Below are 12,886 nucleotides of genomic sequence, written 5' to 3'. Positions count from 1 at the left end.
CGACAACCAAGCACTACGATAAACTAGCGAGTCTCTGAAAGTAAGCCATGAAACAGGGCAAACTGCATGTCGGGCCACCGGCCAATGATACTGGCAAGTGCGTCTTGTGGAAAGCAATCTACGAAGCAGGATTAAGCCGTCTTCGATTACTTATATCTATACCTAAAGACTGACACGCACAACGATTCTATTCGTTTCCCAGGAACTAGTACATCGCATACACGTTTGTTAAATGCATGTGCATGCAGCACCCAAAACGGAGAGATGCTGGGAGAAGCAGCTGAGGTCGTCTTCTCGCAGTTGAACCCCTTACGTTCCGTTATTAATCCTAGTAGCAAAAGCATAAGCATTTGGAGCGTTCCCCATTCACGTGTGGACTGCTATTAACAATTTGCATTACATGATCCTAGCTAAACTTTTGCATATACAATTCCAACTGCCAGATCGTACACGTTTCTAGAAACGATCGCAAAACACTGAATCAGGTTCCACCGAGACTCGAACTCGGATCGCTGGATTCAAAGTCCAGAGTGCTAACCATTACACCATGGAACCGTGTGTCTCTTGCGGACGTAAACTGAGCAGTATCTTGTCATTAAACCGGTAAGCTGCGATTTATTACATGTAGCGTCCTCAGGAAGTGTTTGCGTGGCAAATGAAGCAACCAAGTAGGTTGAAAGTGGAGGGAACAACTTCGAATGTAGCGAGAATTCTTGCCAGTATTCGTACATGAAGTGATGTCGAAGGGTCAGGTAATCAAAATCGCGGAACAGCCACATTCGTATGGTGGATGCTTTGTGCTGGAAGCAGCCTAGCTATGAAAACAGCTATGGACACAGAGTACTGTCGAAAAGTACGTGCTGTCACACAACGCTACGTAGTCTGCTGATGGTGCTTGACACGATTACATTTGCACTTCACACGATCGACATACTGTCTCACAACTCAAGCAGCTCTTTCAGCCTTCAACTACATTGGTCCTCAGCACAGCTCATGTTGTAGGTGTCGGATTAAGAAACCTCTTTGAGAATATGGTCCAGATTGGATGCTTCAATAGCAAGTGCGGCAAGATCTTAGTAGGTGGCGGGGTGAACAGCTGCGTACTTTTGCGGCCTGTTGGTCTAGGGGTATGATTCCTGCTTTGGGTGCAGGAGGTCCCGGATTCAAATGCCGGACAGGCCCTACTTTTCACTTTCGCGACAACCAAGCACTACGATAAACTAGCGAGCCTCTGAAAGTAAGCCATGCAACGGGGCAAACTGCATGTCGGGCCACCGGCCAATGATACTGGCAAGTGCGTCTTGTGGAAAGCAATCTACGAAGCAGGATTAAGCCGTCTTCGATTACTTATATCTATACCTAAAGACTGACACGTACAACGATTCTATTCGTTTCCCAGGAACTAGTACATCGCATGCACGTTTGTTAAATGCATGTGCATGCAGCACCCAAAACGGAGAGATGCCGGGAGAAGCAGCTGAGGTCGTCTTCTCGCAGTTGAACCCCTTACGTTCCGTTATTAATCCTAGTAGCAAAAGCATAAGCATTTGGAGCGTTCCCCATTCACGTGTGGACTGCTATTAACAATTTGCATTACATGATCCTAGCTAAAATTTTGCATATACAATTCCAACTGCCAGCTCGTACACGTTTCTAGAAACGATCGCAAAACACTGAATCAGGTTCCACCGAGACTCGAACTCGGATCGCTCAACTAAAAGTCCAGAGTGCTAACCATTACACCATGGAACCGTGTGCCTCTAGCGGACTTAAACTGAGCAGCATCATGTCATTAAACCGGTAAGCTGCGATTTATTACATGTAGCGTCCTCAGGAAGTGTTTGCGTGGCAAATGAAGCAACCAAGTAGGTTGAAAGTGGAGGGAACAACTTCGAATGTAGCGAGAATTCTTGCCAGTATTCGTACATGAAGTGATGTCGAAGGGTCAGGTAATCAAAATCGCGGAACAGCCACTTTCGTATGGTGGATGCTTTGTGCTGGAAGCAGCCTAGCTATGAAAACAGCTATGGACACAGAGTACTGTCGAAAAGTACGTGCTGTCACACAACGCTACGTAGTGGGCTGATGGTGCTTGACACGATTACATTTGCACTTCACACGATCGACATACTGTCTCACAACTCAAGCAGCTCTTTCAGCCTTCAACTACATTGGTCCTCAGCACAGCTCATGTTGTAGGTGTCGGATTAAGAAACCTCTTTGAGAATATGGTCCAGATTGGATGCTTCAATAGCAAGTGCGGCAAGATCTCAGTAGGTGGCGGGGTGCACAGCTGCTTACTTTTGCGGCCTGTTGGTCTAGGGGTATGATTCCTGCTTTGGGTGCAGGAGGTCCCGGGTTCAAATGCCGGACAGGCCCTACTTTTCACTTTCGCGACAACCAAGCGCTACGATAAACTAGCGAGTCTCTGAAAGTAAGCCATGCAACGGGGCCAACTGCATGTCGGGCCACCGGCCAATGATACTGGCAAGTGCGTCTTGTGGAAAGCAATCTACGAAGCAGGATTAAGCCGTCTTCGATTACTTATATCTATACCTAAAGACTGACACGTACAACGATTCTATTCGTTTCCCAGGAACTAGTACATCGCATGCACGTTTGTTAAATGCATGTGCATGCAGCACCCAAAACGGAGAGATGCTGGGAGAAGCATCTGATGTCGTCTTCTCGCAGTTGAATCCCTTACGTTCCGTTATTAATCCTAGTAGCAAAAGCATAAGCATTTGGAGCGTTCCCCATTCACGTGTGGACTGCTATTAACAATTTGCATTACATGATCCTAGCTAAACTTTTGCATATACAATTCCAACTGCCAGATCGTACACGTTTCTAGAAACGATCGCAAAACACTGAATCAGGTTCCACCGAGACTCGAACTCGGATCGCTGGATTCAAAGTCCAGAGTGCTAACCATTACACCATGGAACCGTGTGTCTCTTGCGGACGTAAACTGAGCAGTATCTTGTCATTAAACCGGTAAGCTGCGATTTATTACATGTAGCGTCCTCAGGAAGTGTTTGCGTGGCAAATGAAGCAACCAAGTAGGTTGAAAGTGGAGGGAACAACTTCGAATGTAGCGAGAATTCTTGCCAGTATTCGTACATGAAGTGATGTCGAAGGGTCAGGTAATCAAAATCGCGGAACAGCCACATTCGTATGGTGGATGCTTTGTGCTGGAAGCAGCCTAGCTATGAAAACAGCTATGGACACAGAGTACTGTCGAAAAGTACGTGCTGTCACACAACGCTACGTAGTCTGCTGATGGTGCTTGACACGATTACATTTGCACTTCACACGATCGACATACTGTCTCACAACTCAAGCAGCTCTTTCAGCCTTCAACTACATTGGTCCTCAGCACAGCTCATGTTGTAGGTGTCGGATTAAGAAACCTCTTTGAGAATATGGTCCAGATTGGATGCTTCAATAGCAAGTGCGGCAAGATCTTAGTAGGTGGCGGGGTGAACAGCTGCGTACTTTTGCGGCCTGTTGGTCTAGGGGTATGATTCCTGCTTTGGGTGCAGGAGGTCCCGGATTCAAATGCCGGACAGGCCCTACTTTTCACTTTCGCGACAACCAAGCACTACGATAAACTAGCGAGCCTCTGAAAGTAAGCCATGCAACGGGGCAAACTGCATGTCGGGCCACCGGCCAATGATACTGGCAAGTGCGTCTTGTGGAAAGCAATCTACGAAGCAGGATTAAGCCGTCTTCGATTACTTATATCTATACCTAAAGACTGACACGTACAACGATTCTATTCGTTTCCCAGGAACTAGTACATCGCATGCACGTTTGTTAAATGCATGTGCATGCAGCACCCAAAACGGAGAGATGCCGGGAGAAGCAGCTGAGGTCGTCTTCTCGCAGTTGAACCCCTTACGTTCCGTTATTAATCCTAGTAGCAAAAGCATAAGCATTTGGAGCGTTCCCCACTCACGTGTGGACTGCTATTAACAATTTGCATTACATGATCCTAGCTAAAATTTTGCATATACAATTCCAACTGCCAGCTCGTACACGTTTCTAGAAACGATCGCAAAACACTGAATCAGGTTCCACCGAGACTCGAACTCGGATCGCTCAACTAAAAGTCCAGAGTGCTAACCATTACACCATGGAACCGTGTGCCTCTAGCGGACTTAAACTGAGCAGCATCATGTCATTAAACCGGTAAGCTGCGATTTATTACATGTAGCGTCCTCAGGAAGTGTTTGCGTGGCAAATGAAGCAACCAAGTAGGTTGAAAGTGGAGGGAACAACTTCGAATGTAGCGAGAATTCTTGCCAGTATTCGTACATGAAGTGATGTCGAAGGGTCAGGTAATCAAAATCGCGGAACAGCCACTTTCGTATGGTGGATGCTTTGTGCTGGAAGCAGCCTAGCTATGAAAACAGCTATGGACACAGAGTACTGTCGAAAAGTACGTGCTGTCACACAACGCTACGTAGTGGGCTGATGGTGCTTGACACGATTACATTTGCACTTCACACGATCGACATACTGTCTCACAACTCAAGCAGCTCTTTCAGCCTTCAACTACATTGGTCCTCAGCACAGCTCATGTTGTAGGTGTCGGATTAAGAAACCTCTTTGAGAATATGGTCCAGATTGGATGCTTCAATAGCAAGTGCGGCAAGATCTCAGTAGGTGGCGGGGTGCACAGCTGCTTACTTTTGCGGCCTGTTGGTCTAGGGGTATGATTCCTGCTTTGGGTGCAGGAGGTCCCGGGTTCAAATGCCGGACAGGCCCTACTTTTCACTTTCGCGACAACCAAGCGCTACGATAAACTAGCGAGTCTCTGAAAGTAAGCCATGCAACGGGGCCAACTGCATGTCGGGCCACCGGCCAATGATACTGGCAAGTGCGTCTTGTGGAAAGCAATCTACGAAGCAGGATTAAGCCGTCTTCGATTACTTATATCTATACCTAAAGACTGACACGTACAACGATTCTATTCGTTTCCCAGGAACTAGTACATCGCATGCACGTTTGTTAAATGCATGTGCATGCAGCACCCAAAACGGAGAGATGCTGGGAGAAGCATCTGATGTCGTCTTCTCGCAGTTGAATCCCTTACGTTCCGTTATTAATCCTAGTAGCAAAAGCATAAGCATTTGGAGCGTTCCCCATTCACGTGTGGACTGCTATTAACAATTTGCATTACATGATCCTAGCTAAAATTTTGCATATACAATTCCAACTGCCAGCTCGTACACGTTTCTAGAAACGATCGCAAAACACTGAACCAGGTTCCACCGAGACTCGAACTCGGATCGCTGGATTCAAAGTCCAGAGTGCTAACTATTACACCATGGAACCGTGTGCCTCTAGCGGACGTAAACTGAGCAGCATCATGTCATTAAACCGGTAAGCTGCGATTTATTACATGTAGCGTCCTCAGGAAGTGTTTGCGTGGCAAATGAAGCAACCAAGTAGGTTGAAAGTGGAGGGAACAACTTCGAATGTAGCGAGAATTCTTGCCAGTATTCGTACATTAAGTGATGTCGAAGGGTCAGGTAATCAAAATCGCGGAACAGCCACTTTCGTATGGTGGATGCTTTGTGCTGGAAGCAGCCTAGCTATGAAAACAGCTATGGACACAGAGTACTGTCGAAAAGTACGTGCTGTCACACAACGCTACGTAGTGGGCTGATGGTGCTTGACACGATTACATTTGCACTTCACACGATCGACATACTGTCTCACAACTCAAGCAGCTCTTTCAGCCTTCAACTACATTGGTCCTCAGCACAGCTCATGTTGTAGGTGTCGGATTAAGAAACCTCTTTGAGAATATGGTCCAGATTGGATGCTTCAATAGCAAGTGCGGCAAGATCTCAGTAGGTGGCGGGGTGCACAGCTGCTTACTTTTGCGGCCTGTTGGTCTAGGGGTATGATTCCTGCTTTGGGTGCAGGAGGTCCCGGGTTCAAATGCCGGACAGGCCCTACTTTTCACTTTCGCGACAACCAAGCGCTACGATAAACTAGCGAGTCTCTGAAAGTAAGCCATGCAACGGGGCCAACTGCATGTCGGGCCACCGGCCAATGATACTGGCAAGTGCGTCTTGTGGAAAGCAATCTACGAAGCAGGATTAAGCCGTCTTCGATTACTTATATCTATACCTAAAGACTGACACGTACAACGATTCTATTCGATTCCCAGGAACTAGTACATCGCATGCACGTTTGTTAAATGCATGTGCATGCAGCACCCAAAACGGAGAGATGCTGGGAGAAGCATCTGATGTCGTCTTCTCGCAGTTGAATCCCTTACGTTCCGTTATTAATCCTAGTAGCAAAAGCATAAGCATTTGGAGCGTTCCCCATTCACGTGTGGACTGCTATTAACAATTTGCATTACATGATCCTAGTAAAATTTTGCATATACAATTCCAACTGCCAGCTCGTACACGTTTCTAGAAACGATCGCAAAACACTGAACCAGGTTCCACCGAGACTCGAACTCGGATCGCTGGATTCAAAGTCCAGAGTGCTAACCATTACACCATTTTTTTTTTTTTTTTTTTTAATTCTGTCAGAGACAGCAAAGGGCCTGGAAGAGTAGTTGAATGGAATTTTTTTTTTAGGGGCAATTTCCCACCCTTTTTTTTTTTTTTTTTTTTTATTTGAAACAAAAAATTTATGTCATGCCGAGGCAATAGAGATTGAAGGTTATAGCTTTAGTGCTTTTTTTTTTATTTTTTTTTTCTCATCCACTGCTTCTCGGGAACCTAGCATACTTCTTTGTAATATATAATAAAGTTGTAGGAAGTAGTGGACCCTGAACCTGTATATTATTTTTTTTAATTTCTGTTTAGTTTTTTTATTGTTAGTATTATTATTTTTCTTTGTTTGTTATTTTTTTATTGTAAAAGAAAAATCTTCATGGAATGTGAAGAAGGAATTTTATGTTAAGGCACTAATTCCATAGCCTCCTTTCCTTCTTGAGATTAATAATAATAATAAAAAAGTATGTTCCCTTCCATGGAAACAAATGAGACTTCCTTCTCAGTCATAAAATGAATGTATAAGAAAACAATTTATCTTTAACATTGCGATACTGGCTTTCGGCTTCGGCTTCTTCTGTGCAATAAACAAAATAGCCTTCTTTGCCAGCAGAGGATAAGTGATTGTAATGTGAAACTGTAAAATTGTACTTCTCCCCAATTTGTTTTTGTTGAAGCGTCGTTTCGCTTAAATAAACGATTTTTGTTTATCTCGTTGGCTTGTCAACCAATTCCCAGTCGCTCGAATACAATTTTAAGCATATTGCCGTAGTTTTTCTTGTGGTCTTTATATTTCAGGGCGTTATAAAAAGCACACTTCAAGTACATGTAAAAATCAGTGGAATTTGCATTTCCCAGGTGATTAATTACGTAATTCACATAGTGTCCCATTAACCAATGGACCGAGTTGTTTTTTGCTGCTGGAAAATAGCAAGTCTGAGGCCTGAGGAATGTAACAGGGGGAAAATTTTCCACCGAAGATCTCGTAAGAAAAGCCAGTTGTTCCCTAATCCAATTACAGAGTTGTAGATTGCCACCGAACGTGAATCTGTGCACTAACGTGTCGATCAATTTACATTTGAGACATAGGTTCGTGTCGCTAACGCCGATTGCATGTAACCTTTCATTGGTGCTTACGGTCTCATTCACTGTTTTATACCACGCTGACTTGACGTCCGATGGTAGACCACGCATATTAATATTTTTCCATATGGCGTCCCAATCAGTGTGTGGGTATTTACTTTCCAATTTGTTTCTCCCCTCCATTTTCTTTCGATGGGACAGAATATCGCGGGCCGTGATCCGTCGTGAGTTGATGATGACACCGCCGAGATAGCTGAATTCCACAAAATATACACGAACGTACTGGAGCCGGTTATTTATTTTTTGCACATTCACCGGCGCCTGTAAACTGGCAGGCCTGACAACTTCAAATAATTTAGTTGTAATGCTATCAGCGTGGTCGCTAAGGATAGTGGCGGTCCTTTTTATAAAAAGCGCAGACGCCTTATTTCTGATGTCAACTAACCCCAAACCTCCATTCCTGGGATCTAAGGTCGCAGTTCTTGCGTCGACTCTGAATATATCCCCTCTCCAAAGATAGCTGGCAATGGTAGACATTATCTTTTTTCCAATCATTTTCGGTAGTGGGAAGATCTGTGCTATAAAGTAACTCCTGGAGAGAATGCAGTGGTTAATGAAAATCACCCTCTGAACTTGGTTCATGTTACGGTGGAGGTTTTCTCTTGTTGTTCCAAGAAGTTGTCCCGACGTATTTCTCCAATTGATAGCTGCCATTTTTAACGGACAAGGTGTCAGTGTTATTCCCAGTGCTTTGCATTGGGTGACCATTGTGGCCCAGGCTAAGGTGGCATGTTGAAAACCCCGCAGGTTTAGGAGTTTGCTTTGTTTGCGTTGACACCTGCTCCGGAGACTCTACAGTACTTTTTAATTAGCGTTTCCAATTTCAAAATGTCGTCGGGATTTCGCAGGACGACTCCGACATCATCGGCATAGGCGTTTATGACTGTTCGGTGACCAGATAATGTGATGCCAGTTAGAGTGGCATGAACACTGCGGAGGAAAGGTTCTAATGAAAGCACGAATAGGAACATGGAGAGGGGGCTTCCTTGAGGAACGCCGCGCCTGATCTGAATCTGCTTTGTCCTCTGGCAGTTAACTGATATACAAGCGCTGATGCCTGTTGCAACATTTCTGATCACACGTACGACTCGCTCATTAAAACCTATTTTGTTCAGTGTGGCACTAAGGAATCTATGATCCACACGATCAAATGCTTTCTGGAAGTCAATAAACATGATAGCACATTTTATGGTGGTCACAGCAGTGATTGCAATTATATCTCTATATTCAGCTATGCTTTTGAAAATGCTCTTGGTAGGCACACAGGACTGGTATGGACTTACTATCTTTTTGGCCAACTGTGAGAGTCTGTTGTTTAAAATTCTGCCGATGATTTTATAATCGGAGTTTAACAGGGAGATAGGACGAAAGTTGTTGAGGTTTCTTTGTGCAGCATTTTTTGGGATTAGTACTATTGTGCTCTCTTTAAAAACAGCAGGTAAATGCTTTCCCTGAAGCACCTCGTTCGTCATTCGGGTAAACATGTCACCAATCAGTGGCCAGTATCGTTTATAAAATTCAACAGGCAAACCATCCGGTCCCGGCGATTTCCTCAGAGGAGATTTGCAGATGATTCTGTGGATATCTTCGTTAGTACACTCAACGAGAAGGTCTTCGTTTTCCTCGTCCGAGACCTGTGGAGCTATGGAACTAAGGAACTCATCGAAGGACTCTTCACATACCGGGTTGGCAGTGTATAGGTCTTCGTAATATTTGTGCACTGCATTGACGATGTCTCTCTGAGTCGTGAGTGTCTCGCCAGTTTCAGACTGAAGTCCATCAATGAAGGTGCGTCTCCTGTTTCTTTCGTGCTTCAGTAGATGGTACAAGGAAGCATGTTCATCCTCCACGACTGTCTTAGCCTTGGATTTTAATTTCAGACCCTCCATCTGCTGTCTTTTAAGACTGAGCAATTTGGCCTTAGTTTGCTTGATATCTGCCAGACGGATGGAACCGTGTGCCTCTAGCGGACGTAAACTGAGCAGCATCATGTCATTAAACCGGTAAGCTGCGATTTATTTCATGTAGCGTCCTCAGGAAGTGTTTGCGTGGCAAATGAAGCAACCAAGTAGGTTGAAAGTGGAGGGAACAACTTCGAATGTAGCGAGAATTCTTGCCAGTATTCGTACATTAAGTGATGTCGAAGGGTCAGGTAATCAAAATCGCGGAACAGCCACTTTCGTATGGTGGATGCTTTGTGCTAGAAGCAGCCTAGCTATGAAAACAGCTATGGACACAGAGTACTGTCGAAAAGTACGTGCTGTCACACAACGCTACGTAGTCTGCTGATGGTGCTTGACACGATTACATTTGCACTTCACACGATCGACATACTGTCTCACAACTCAAGCAGCTCTTTCAGCCTTCAACTACATTGGTCCTCTGCACAGCTCATGTTGTAGGTGTCGGATTAAGAAACCTCTTTGAGAATATGGTCCAGATTGGATGCTTCAATAGCAAGTGCGGCAAGATCTCAGTAGGTGGCGGGGTGCACAGCTGCTTACTTTTGCGGCCTGTTGGTCTAGGGGTATGATTCCTGCTTTGGGTGCAGGAAGTCCCGGGTTCAAATGCCGGACAGGCCCTACTTTTCACTTTCGCGACAACCAAGCACTACGATAAACTAGCGAGTCTCTGAAAGTAAGCCATGAAACAGGGCAAACTGCATGTCGGGCCACCGGCCAATGATACTGGCAAGTGCGTCTTGTGGAAAGCAATCTACGAAGCAGGATTAAGCCGTCTTCGATTACTTATATCTATACCTAAAGACTGACACGTACAACGATTCTATTCGTTTCCCAGGAACTAGTACATCGCATACACGTTTGTTAAATGCATGTGCATGCAGCACCCAAAACGGAGAGATGCTGGGAGAAGCAGCTGAGGTCGTCTTCTCGCAGTTGAACCCCTTACGTTCCGTTATTAATCCTAGTAGCAAAAGCATAAGCATTTGGAGCGTTCCCCATTCACGTGTGGACTGCTATTAACAATTTGCATTACATGATCCTAGCTAAAATTTTGCATATACAATTCCAACTGCCAGATCGTACACGTTTCTAGAAACGATCGCAAAACACTGAATCAGGTTCCACCGAGACTCGAACTCGGATCGCTGGATTCAAAGTCCGGAGTGCTAACCATTACACCATTTTTTTTTATTTTTTATTTTTTTTTATAATATTTTTTCTCTACCACTTTTTTTTCTTTTTTTAAGCTATTTTTTTTTTCCTTTTTTTTCCTGACTCTTGTGTAAAAGAATTGGTGAGTGGTCAGTTCCGTGCAGGTGGAGACAAAGCGGGCAGGGGTCGAATCCCGAGGCCTGTCCACGATGGCTCCCCCTGCCCATCCCTGAGTCACTTCTCCAAGCAGACAGTTTTTATACATATATTTTTTTTGTTATAGTATTAATATTTTTATAGTTGTTTCTCCTCTGCTCCGAGGTATATAGTGCTGACACATTTGGAAAGGAACATTTCTTCTTTGTCGTGTGTCAGTTGTGTGTTTTGATCCATATCGAAATACTTTGCTCTTCCGTTAGAGGTGTGAAATTGACACGAATAAGCAAACAAGTATAAGGAGACTAATGAAAAGAAGTAAACTGACCAGGTATAACAGAAAGTGTAACTTAAGAAAAATAGAATAAAACTGAATAGATTTCCTCTTGATTGGCTTCGATCATCCAATGTGGTCATCCTATGCCATGTTTTTCAAAGGTGATGTCCATCATGTTTCCGAATAATTTTTTACTGTTAGTGACACATTGAATCTTCCAGTATGCCAGCTCCATGTAGGTCAGAAAACTAATATAATCGTCTTTTCCACGAACATTAACGATGTAGTTGACGTAGTGCCCTAGGATCCACATTACTGTATTGTTTTTCGTGGCTGGATAAAACTTTTTGTCGGGACGCAGTAGGATATCCAGTTGCAGATTGTCTTCCGCGCTCCTTGACAGTACCGCAATCCTTTTCTTGACCCATCGCCAATTCAGTGCATGGCCCCCGCAGGTAAACCGATGGATCAGAGAATCGACGAGTCCACAACAGAGGCAGAGATTTGTGTCACTTAACCCAATTGCATGTAGTTTTTCATTAGTGGCAATTGTGTTATTTACCACCCTGTACCAAGTTGAAGCAACATCCGAAGAGTGTACTTTCAAGCTGATGTTGGCCCACACCGTTTTCCAGTCAGTAGTCGGATACTTCCGTTCTATTGTATTTGGGGTCGCCGACTTTTCCCACTCACGTTGCAAGTCGCGAGTTGACAGTGGTCGGCGCCGTAGAACACCAACATCTGTATAACTAACATGAAGGAAAAATTCCCTGATGTGTTTCAATTTGTAGTGGATTCTTCCAACGTCAATAGGAGGTCGCACACTCGCTGGACGCACTGTGAGGTACAACTTTTGAGTAACAGTGCAGTGGCTGTCATGCAGTAAAGTCGTGGTCCGCTTGACGTACAAGGCCATTGCCTTCCCGGCGATGTTAACCAACTCAAGCCCACCAGTAGTTCTCGACTTGGCTAGTGTATCGGAGGACAATTTAAATATGGTTCCCTTCCAGATGTATTGATTGGCAACCTGCATGATCTTTCTGGCCTGAAGCTTGGGAATGGGAAAAAACTGTGCAACATAATACGCCTTGGAGAAGACGTAGGTATTGAGAATCCTAATTTTTTCTATAATGTTCACAGCACGCCAGCGACATTCGATAATGGTACCCTGTATCAGATGCGTCACTGACTTCCAATTGGAGGCCGCCATTTTCAGAGGGCATCTATTCAAGGTGATTCCTAGTAGTTTGTGAGATTCCACAAGATGCGCCCACGGTATAGTTAAGCTCTCAAAACCCTTGAGATCGAGCACTTTACATTTCTGGTCACTTAGTTGTGCTCCAGACACTGCACTATACTGGTCGATCGCCCGTTTAATACGGACCACCTCGTCGTCACTGCGTAACAGAACGGCAACATCGTCAGCGTATGCACGGACGATGAATGTGTGACCTGACATTGACACACCTGACAAATGGTGATAAAGAGACCGAAGGAAGGGTTCCAGTGACAGCACAAAAAGTGACATAGAGAGTGGACTGCCCTGGGGGACACCCCGCTGAATGGATATTGGTTGCGTCAGCTGTCCATTGACTTGTATCCTCGCCGATATGCCAGATGTCAAATTGCGAAGGACTTTTAATGCCCCTTCCTCGAGTCCTATT

At 44.7% G+C, this 12,886-nt stretch overlaps 11 non-coding genes across 11 annotated transcripts; 6 read left to right on the top strand and 5 right to left on the bottom strand.

The window, feature by feature from the left end:
• Positions 1–483: 483 nt before the first annotated feature.
• Trnaq-uug (transfer RNA glutamine (anticodon UUG)) lies at positions 484–555 on the bottom strand. The gene has a single exon. It is a non-coding gene; the product is annotated as a tRNA-Gln (tRNA).
• Positions 556–1,110: 555 nt separating this feature from the next.
• Trnap-ugg (transfer RNA proline (anticodon UGG)) lies at positions 1,111–1,182 on the top strand. Its single transcript has one exon. It is a non-coding gene; the product is annotated as a tRNA-Pro (tRNA).
• A 498-nt stretch (positions 1,183–1,680) lies between these two features.
• On the bottom strand, positions 1,681–1,752 carry Trnak-uuu (transfer RNA lysine (anticodon UUU)). The gene has a single exon. It is a non-coding gene; the product is annotated as a tRNA-Lys (tRNA).
• Positions 1,753–2,307: 555 nt separating this feature from the next.
• Positions 2,308–2,379, top strand: Trnap-ugg (transfer RNA proline (anticodon UGG)). Its single transcript has one exon. It is a non-coding gene; the product is annotated as a tRNA-Pro (tRNA).
• A 498-nt stretch (positions 2,380–2,877) lies between these two features.
• On the bottom strand, positions 2,878–2,949 carry Trnaq-uug (transfer RNA glutamine (anticodon UUG)). The gene has a single exon. It is a non-coding gene; the product is annotated as a tRNA-Gln (tRNA).
• A 555-nt stretch (positions 2,950–3,504) lies between these two features.
• Trnap-ugg (transfer RNA proline (anticodon UGG)) lies at positions 3,505–3,576 on the top strand. The gene has a single exon. It is a non-coding gene; the product is annotated as a tRNA-Pro (tRNA).
• A 498-nt stretch (positions 3,577–4,074) lies between these two features.
• Positions 4,075–4,146, bottom strand: Trnak-uuu (transfer RNA lysine (anticodon UUU)). The gene has a single exon. It is a non-coding gene; the product is annotated as a tRNA-Lys (tRNA).
• Positions 4,147–4,701: 555 nt separating this feature from the next.
• Positions 4,702–4,773, top strand: Trnap-ugg (transfer RNA proline (anticodon UGG)). The gene has a single exon. It is a non-coding gene; the product is annotated as a tRNA-Pro (tRNA).
• Positions 4,774–5,271: 498 nt separating this feature from the next.
• On the bottom strand, positions 5,272–5,343 carry Trnaq-uug (transfer RNA glutamine (anticodon UUG)). Its single transcript has one exon. It is a non-coding gene; the product is annotated as a tRNA-Gln (tRNA).
• A 555-nt stretch (positions 5,344–5,898) lies between these two features.
• Trnap-ugg (transfer RNA proline (anticodon UGG)) lies at positions 5,899–5,970 on the top strand. The gene has a single exon. It is a non-coding gene; the product is annotated as a tRNA-Pro (tRNA).
• Positions 5,971–10,183: 4,213 nt separating this feature from the next.
• On the top strand, positions 10,184–10,255 carry Trnap-ugg (transfer RNA proline (anticodon UGG)). Its single transcript has one exon. It is a non-coding gene; the product is annotated as a tRNA-Pro (tRNA).
• Positions 10,256–12,886: the final 2,631 nt, after the last annotated feature.

This window comes from Schistocerca gregaria, chromosome 3, assembly GCF_023897955.1.
Source record: "Schistocerca gregaria isolate iqSchGreg1 chromosome 3, iqSchGreg1.2, whole genome shotgun sequence".
NCBI lineage: Eukaryota > Metazoa > Arthropoda > Insecta > Orthoptera > Acrididae > Schistocerca > Schistocerca gregaria.
This window is presented reverse-complemented; position numbering and strand designations above follow the sequence as displayed.